The sequence below is a fragment of the Mustelus asterias genome, chromosome 12 (assembly GCF_964213995.1).
Source record: "Mustelus asterias chromosome 12, sMusAst1.hap1.1, whole genome shotgun sequence".
NCBI lineage: Eukaryota > Metazoa > Chordata > Chondrichthyes > Carcharhiniformes > Triakidae > Mustelus > Mustelus asterias.
This window is the reverse complement of record NC_135812.1, coordinates 42,599,878-42,609,168: the sequence shown is the minus strand read 5'-3', so window position 1 is coordinate 42,609,168 and position 9,291 is coordinate 42,599,878.

Genomic DNA, 9,291 nt, shown 5'->3' with positions numbered 1-9,291 from the left:
CTAACCACCCCCCTACCCACCCATCAAGGACAAAGCTGGAGAGGCGGTAACCTTAAACAGAATAAAAAATGTCTCCCACCCCCCCCCCCCCCGGTCAAAGATCTCACACAAAATAGATTTTTGCAATCTCAATCTGGTTTCTATTGGGAAAATCCTACAAACTGTCCCTGTGTATTGAATGAGATGAAGCATTGCACTGAACAGCATTAGGACCCAGGCTCCTATAACAGTGCTATCTGGTGGTGAGCTACACATACAGCACCAGTCACTGCGCGTCTCCAAGGAGTGAGATTGGAATTCAAGATGCCTTGTTTGACAATGCAGCCTCTTTGACTTCTGAACGGACTAAGGAGCTGGAGCGGTTTGGCACGATTCTTTCAGATCAGTAACACACAATTGTTTGGGCCCTTACGGGTGCCTTTTCCTGTCCAAAACACCCAAATGGCCAGTTTTTGGGACAGGTTGCTACTGGGTGACACTATAGCGAGAGCGTTAGGTGGATGCAGGGGGTTTGATGGCACACAGCACAGACACATCGTGACGTCAATCAGTGCGGAACACTGATTTGATGCCAGTGTTGTCATTCTGGAGCTCAACAATCCAGTCAGTGAAAGTCCTCTCATAACCTCGCACAGCTGGATGTGTATTTACTGGCTGCGAGGTGCCCCTCTCCCACCCCTTCACTAGAGCTATTTAAAGAAATCATCAGCTACAGGGGGGCACAGTGGTTAGCACTGCTGCCCCACAGCACCAGGGACCCAGGTTCAATTCCCAGCTTGGGTCGCTGTCTGTTTGAAATTTGAACGTTCACCCCGTGTCTGCGTGGGTTTCCTCCGGGCGCTCCGGTTTCTTCCCACAGTCCAAAGATGTGCGGGTTAGGTGGACTGGCCATGCTAAATTGCCCCTTAGTGTCGGCGGACTAGCTAGGATAAATGCATGGGGTTATGGGGATGGGACCTGGGTGGGATTGGGTCAGCTGACTCAATGGGCTGAATGGCCTCCTTCTGCACTAGGATTCTATGATACTCACAGGTTTGTTGCTGATTGATTTCCCCTGGCCGATGCTACAACTCTACAAGTAATGGTGCTCTCGATAGAGGTTTACAGGGAGTGGCACGGCAGATACTGACGGACTGTTTGCTGCCTCCAAGGCTCTGCCCAAACCAGCTGCTATCAGACAGGGGTGTGCTGGTGGGCTTTCCCCGTGAAATACAGCACAACTGGGAGAATGAACAGAGGCAATGCAGAATAGGAGAGACTGCTGGAAGAGGGAGGAGGAGGAAGGCAAGAGAAGACTCACAGCAGGAAGTTATTTCCACCTAGTGTGTTGTCCAGGGAGCTGTTCTCTCCCTGAATCAAAGTGAGAAACAGTGTGAGAGGGTGTACCCACTGAAACCTGTCACAACTGCACCCTCAGAGCAGGGTAACGGCTGTGTTACCGGTGACTGTAACCAGGTGAACAGCTTTTGTCCACCTCACAGTTATTGACACTCTTTCTTCATTGAGAGCTAACTGCATTTCATACTCTCCATCCAGAGAGAAACACGCAGAGTGAGCAGATAAAGCTCACTAAGAATGCAGCTTTCCCCGTGGATTCCACAAAAGGGATTCCACTCCCTCAACATACAGCTAGTGTGCGACCAAACACTGCGGATCCTGCAGGTTAGTGCTGGGTATCGTGGCAACCATCATTCTCTGGCAGGCCGCCATGCCGGCTGAACTTCAGCCACCACGGGAAATAAAAGAGTGGCGAGTTTGCGACAAGGGCTTTCTGTCGACCACGTGGCTGGTGACTCCGCTGTGCAAACCACGCAACATGCACAGCATCCATACAGTTAATACCAGCATGCTGCACAAAAATGGAAGAGCAGACCACTGACACGGTGAAACAATGCTCCCGCGACCGTTTCTTTTTATTCATTCGTGGGACATGGGCATCGTTGGCTGACCAGCATTTATTGCCCATCCCTAGTTGCCTTTGAGAAGGTGGTGGTGAGCTGCCTTCTGGAATTGCTGCAGTCCATGTGGGTTGACCCACAATGCAATTAGGGAAGGAATTCCAGGATTTTGACCCAGCGACTGTGAAGGAACAGCGATATATTTCCAAGTCAGGATGGTGAGTGGCTTAGAGGGGAACTTGCAGGTGGTAGTTGTGGTAAACCACTATTAGCTTACTGCCTGTGTGTCTGACATGCCTGGACACGTCCCTGCCCGGGACTCCTCCCCCCCTGGTCCAGGTATAAAGGTGACTGCTCCCCAACCCCTGCCTCAGTCTTTGGACCACTTCATCGGCATGGGTGTGCTCCAAGTCTTTTGCTGATAAAAGCCTATTTGTTCTTGCATACAAACTAGTCTTTGCTTGATTGATAGTGCATCAGTGGTGTTCCCAGGATCTCTGCCCTTGTTCTTCTAGGTGGAAGTGGTTGTGAGTTTGGAAGATGCTGTATTGGGATATTTGGTGAATTGCTACAGTGCAACTTGTAGATAGTACACACTGCTGCTACTGAGCGTCGGTGGTGGAGGGATTGAATGTTTGTGGATGTGGCGCCAATCAACCTGGACCACTTCGAAGGAGCCCTGCAGTACTCGGCCGAGACAGGAGATCAAGATTCATGGCAGCCTTCTGTATGTTGCACAACCTCACCATCATGAGGAGCCAAGTCTTGTCACCCAATCTAAGGAGGGCAGCTGAGGGGCGGGAGACAGAAGAGTTTTAAAAATTTATTTATTAGTGTTACAAGTCGGTTTACATTAACACTGCAATGAAGTTACTGTGAAAATCCCCTCGTCACCACACTCCGGCGCCTGTTCGGGTGCATTGAGGGAGAATTTAGCATGACCAATGCACCAAACCAGCATGTCTTTCGGACTGTGGGAGGAAACTGGAGCACCCGGAGGAAACCCACACAGACACAGGGAGAATGTGCAGACTCCGCACAGACAGTGACTCAATCTGGGAATCAAAACCGGGTCCGTAGCGCTATGAGGCAGCAGTGCTAACCACTGTGCCACAGTGCCACCCAGAGGAGGAAGAGAGGACAGCCCCATGTCAGGTCATGCTTTCCATGAAGAACTCATCCCAGTGTGATACCAGTCACTGCAATCCCATTCCCCACCAACTCCACATTTACTTTCACTCTCTTCGACCGCACAATGTTCTCTTGGCTACAATGCTAATTATAAAAGCCGGCACAAAGTAAACATTCCAGACCAAGTTTATAAATCCAATCATTCCAGACTGAATTACAAAATCAACTCATCATCCCTGCACACTCCTTCAGTGTCTGTCTTCCATGTCCAACTCAGAACTTGGCCATGGCAGCAGACTCCCAGCACAACATTGGAAACACTTTAGGGAGGTCTTGAAAACATTCCTGAAGAGGTCAACCACCCCCAGCAACTCATGGGAGAGCCCAGCTTGTGACTGAGCAAAACGGGTTTATTCAAGAAGGCACTGAACACATGGAGAGACTCAATCAGGAATGTGTACAGGTGAAGATTGGAGGGAACGCACAAATAGCTCAGTAATGCAGACCAAACAGCTGTAACAGAGAGTGATACGGAGCAAAAATATTAACTCTGTTCCTCTGTCCACAGCTGCTGCCAGATCTTTGAGCACCAAGCCTCACATTGGCACATTCCGCAAAGCACACACCGGACTCCTCAGCCATTCCGAACCAAAGTGTGAGCAAGTCTTCCTCGATCTGGAGGGACTGCCCGAAGAAGCCTGAGTCTTCCATGCCCCTTTGCCAGTCTAGTGCTCTTACACAGTGCCACTCCAGTGGGCACAGCCTGGCAGATGGAAGTGAGCTGCAATGGGGAAGATGATGAGGAGATGCCGGCGTTGGACTGGGGTAAACGCAGTAAGAGTTTTAACAACACCAGATAATGTATCCACTCACACTGTCTGTATCTTTAAGACCTGGTTGGCTGTAGAGACTCGCATTCTAATCAGTATTCTGTAACTTGATTTTGTGTCTCTGTGCCCTGTTTGAGAGCAGATTTCCACTCCATCTGACGAAGGAGCAGTGCTCCGAAAGCTTATGGTATTTGCTACCAAATAAACCTGTTGGACTTTAACCTGGTGTTGTTAAAACTCTTACTGCGGACTACCTCAGCCAGGCCTGGGAAGTGGCAGTCTGGGCTCAGGCTATCAGACAACAGCAAAGGGCACTGGTGGAGGGGCAGGGTGGAAGGACAAAGGCTGACATCCTGAGAGAGGGCAGCGGGTTCGTGTCCAGGGAGTCACTGCCCAGGCTGAGTGTCAGTGAACTGTTGAAGGACAGATTGCTGCATTGCTGTGGCACCCTGAAAGTTCCTTTGAGCACTTGTACCCACACCCATGATGGAACCCCCATTTTAGCACCCACATCTTCTGGTGGTGAGATGTGGACCATCGGGCACTGCACCTGATGGAGTTCACACATGCTTTGATGGAGTTGACCATCTGTTCCATGCTGTGGCGGGTGGGCTCCAAGATCGGCATGAAGCCCACTGCCAAGCTGATCCTTCATTCTCCTCGACACTGGCAGACCTGCCAATGTACCAAGCACTTGTTGAGCAGACCCATCAGTGTTCTCCTGTACGCTGCCTCGTTGAGGTCCTCAGCCAAGTCCTCTGCAGCAGAACTCATGGAGTACTGCATCCAGTAAGCTGGCACCTGCACCATCCTTGCCCCCTGTTCTGGCTGCAGGTCACTCCTACCCGGTGACTCACCACTTCCAGACCCGACCTTTAACCTATCCTTCACCTTGTGTGCAGCTAGCTGTCAATGTCAGCTTGAGTGGCAGCATTTCATCATCACTCCCTTCTTACAGAACCCGCACTACCTGACCAGGTTCCACTTCCTGGGGTATCTGAAAGGCACCAGACAAGGGGCAGAAAGTAAGAGTGGCATCAACAGCTCCAAAATCCGAAGAGATTTTGGAATGGGAGCGGTTTTGCTGGTGATTGGGATACAAGGAGAAGGATTCAGTATGAGAATACCCTCATCTCTGATGGTTTCAGCCTCATCACAGGCCACAGCCCTGGATGTTGAAATACCAGCCTGCACCCTCTCCTGCGACCTCCAGCTGTGTGCCGCCTCGCCCTGCTGGACAGGGAGAGAGTGTGATCCAGTACGTCTAACTGACGGAGCTAAGATGGGTAAGTAGCGAGCAGTGTGTGAAAGCTGTGAGTCTGAGGCTTGCAGTGGTTCCAAGTGTGTGAGGGAGTGGTGATATGCTGTATATAAACGTTCAGTGTGCGTCCTGCTTGATAGAGATTATTGGTAGGTGAGTGTTGGGGTGACTTGAGGAATGTCTGTGTTTGATGATAGAGTTGTTGGGATATGAGATTTGAAGATGAATTTACTGATCTCGACCACTCGGATAAGTTCATTGAACTTCTTATGGCACCACATCCAGAGATTTGACTTCTGGCAAATGGCTGTTTGCTCCCACTGCCCTCTTGAGTGGGTTTCTGGAGAGCCTCGTAACACACAACGGATACAGGACATCGCTAAACTAAAAGTAAAAATACTGCGGGCATCTATCCTCCTCTGCATCTCCTTCCCCACGGCTTGTAGTCTCTTCCTGTTTAAGAGGTGAAGGCTAGCTTTAACTGATGCTAGAGATTGGCAGCTGTTCAGGGATCTAGCAACAGTTTAGTTAGCACTGGATGGATGCTGCCACCATGTTCATGTGCTGTCCTTGCTTTACTCAATGGGCATGGGTTAAATACACACCTCAATCTGCAGTCCGTACACTGTTACTGACAGAGTGCAGGTTCTGGAGAGGTTCCAGTGGGAGAGAACAGGAGAGAGCCAAGGGGAGTTCAGAATGTGTCAGCGTCCATCAGACATGGGAGAAGAGACAATAGTGGCAGAGATCGGGAGGTCAGGAATTTTTACACTATCAGCACAATGAACACATGACAACCTGAGCAATAAAACAGGACTCAGATTTTCCCATTATACACAATCATCCCAGGGCATTCCCAGGTTTCCGATATCCCTGGATATCTGATAACAGAGACAAAGTGAGCTGAGGGTAGAGGGACAACGTGAGGTGGAGATGGGGGAGGGGGAAGGAGAAAGTGAGGGAGGGGCAAAATGAGAGTAAGGGTGGGGAAATTGAGGGTGGGGAGGGGAATTGTGGTGAGGGTGGGGGAGGGGAAGGTGAGGGGGTTGGGGAGGAGGGGAGAAAGTGAGCAGATCCTCCGTTTCAGAGATCCCTGACTGCTGAAAACCCCCAATCAGCAACCTTCTGGTGGTGGGTGGGTTGGAGGCTTCCGTTAACAGTGACATCCCAGAGCCATGGGGTGTGATTATACAGTGGGATACACAAAACATCCCCTCCCCAAACCCCCCCTCCTCCAGGATACCCCCTATCCCCCCGGATCACTGTAACACTTGCTTACAATCCACTTGTACCCTTGCTGTACACGGAGTGCCTCGGACAGACCGAATGGCCTTTTGTTTGTCTCCTGTTGGTTGGTTCAGCGTTGCTGATTTCATGACATTCCATTTGTTTTCTAAAACCTGCTTATAGACAGTTTGTGTTAAAATGTGAAGATCTTGCTCACCTCTTGCTTGAAGCACCTGCTGTCTGTCATCGCTTCGAGTTGTCCACGTTGATGGACACCATTAGCCGAGCCAGCATTGTCGAGTGTCTGTTAAACAGGACAACAGCAAGGTCATTACCTGCAGACAGCAGAGGGACTGCACCATCAGCTGAAACACCGACACCACTGCAGAGAAACTGAGATTAAATATACGGGCTGATCCTGAGCCTACGTTCGCCGTCCATGGGAAAGCCAGCGGGGACTCAAGATCCAGGAGCCACAGCTCTCACTGTTGACATCACGATCTCGGATCTTTCCCGCCCATCGCTGACGACATCATCAGGTTCACGCCCTTTGCTTGACATGAATTGGAATGGACCCCAGTGGGGGCTGCCTGGGGAGGGGAGAATCATTCCGATTTGGTTGTGGGATGGGAGTGGATAGAGGAGCAGGAAATGCTGGCGACGGGGGGCTGGGGGCAGGTGCTGCCTTCAACTGTGGGAAACGAGGGATGGGCAATAAATCCTGGCCAGCCAGGTACGCCCACGTACCACAAATAAAAAAAACTCCAGTTAGATCAGAATTACGACAGATCTGACACAAAGTTGTCTGTGTTTAAATGGACAGAATTGACAACTTATATTTATTTTTGTGTCATTAATTTTGTCCTTAACATAGCAAAACATCCCAAAGTGCTCCAGGCAAAAGTTGACACTGAACCACATAAGGAAAAGTCAGGACTACACTTTGTCAACTTGGTAGGTTGTCAGGTCTGACTTCGAAGGAGAGAGAGAGTGAGACACAGAGAGATAGAGGGAGGGAGAGAGTGACAGAGAGCAAGAGGGAGTGACTCAGTGACAGAGAGAGAGTGTGAGACACTGACAGAGAGAGAGTGTGAGACACTGACAGAGAGAGAGTGTGAGACACTGACAGAGAGAGGGAGAGAGACACTGACAGAGAGAGAGTGTGAGACACTGACAGAGAGAGAGTGTGAGACACTGACAGAGAGAGAGTGTGAGACACTGACAGAGAGAGAGTGTGAGACACTGACAGAGAGAGAAAGAGAGACTGTGACAGAGAGAGAGAGAAAGAGAGACAGTGACAGAGAAAGAGACAGTGACAGAGAGAGACGGAGACACTGACAGAGTGTGAGACAGTGGCAAACAGAGAGTGTGAGACACTGGCAGAGATAGAGAGTGAGACACTGACAGAGATAGAGAGTGAGACACTGACAGAGATAGAGAGTGAGACACTGACAGAGATAGAGAGTGAGACACTGACAGAGATAGAGAGTGAAACACTGACAGAGAGAGAGTGTGAAACACTGACAGAGAGAGAGTGTGAAACAGTGACAGAGAGAGAGAGAGAGAGAAAGAGAGACAGTGAGAGAGAAAGAGAGACTGTGACAGAGAGAGACGGAGACACTGACAGAGTGTGAGACAGTGGCAAACAGAGAGTGTGAGACACTGGCAGAGATAGAGAGTGAGACACTGACAGAGATAGAGAGTGAGACACTGACAGAGAGAGAGTGTGAGACAGTGACAGAGAGAGAGTGAGACACTGACAGAGAGAGAGTGTGAGACACTGACAGAGAGAGAGTGTGAGACACTGACAGAGAGAGAGTGTGAGACACTGACAGAGAGAGAGTGTGAGACACTGACAGAGAGAGAGTGTGAGACACTGACAGAGAGAGAGTGTGAGACACTGACAGAGAGAGAGTGTGAGACACTGACAGAGAGAGAGTGTGAGACACTGACAGAGAGAGAGTGTGAGACACTGACAGAGAGAGAGTGTGAGACAGTGACAGAGAGAGAGTGAGACACTGACAGAGAGAGAGAGTGAGACACTGACAGAGAGAGAGAGTGAGACACTGACAGAGAGAGAGTGTGAGACACTGACAGAGAGAGAGTGTGAGACACTGACAGAGAGAGAGTGTGAGACACTGACAGAGAGAGAGTGAGACAGTGACAGAGAGAGTGTGAAACACTGACAGAGAGAGAGTGTGAAACACTGACAGAGAGAGAGTGTGAGACACTGACAGAGAGAGAGTCTGAGACACTGACAGAGAGAGAGTGTGAGACAGAGACAGAGAGAGAGTGTGAGACAGAGACAGAGTGTGAGACACTGACAGAGAGAGAGTGAGACAGTGACAGGGAGAGAGTGTGAAACACTGACAGAGAGAGAATGTGAAACACTGACAGAGAGAGAGTGTGAGACACTGACAGAGAGTGTGAGACACTGACAGAGAGAGAGTGAGACAGTGACGGAGAGAGAGTGAGACACTGACAGAGAGAGGGAGACAGTGGCAGAGAGAGAGTGAGACAGTGACAGAGAGAGAGTGAGACAGTCACAGAGAGAGAGTGAGACAGTCACAGAGAGAGAGTGAGACAGTCACAGAGAGAGAGTGAGACAGTCACAGAGAGAGAGTGAGACAGTCACAGAGAGAGAGTGAGACAGTCACAGAGAGAGAGTGAGACAGTGACAGAGAGAGAGTGAGACACTGACAGAGAGAGAGTGTGAGACACTGACAGAGAGAGAGTGTGAGACACTGACAGAGAGAGAGTGTGAGACACTGACAGAGAGAGAGTGTGAGACACTGACAGAGAGAGAGTGTGAGACACTGACAGAGAGAGAGTGTGAGACACTGACAGAGAGAGAGTGTGAGACACTGACAGAGAGAGAGTGTGAAACACTGACAGAGCGAGAGTGTGACAGTGACAGAGAGAGAATGAAACACTGACAGAGAGA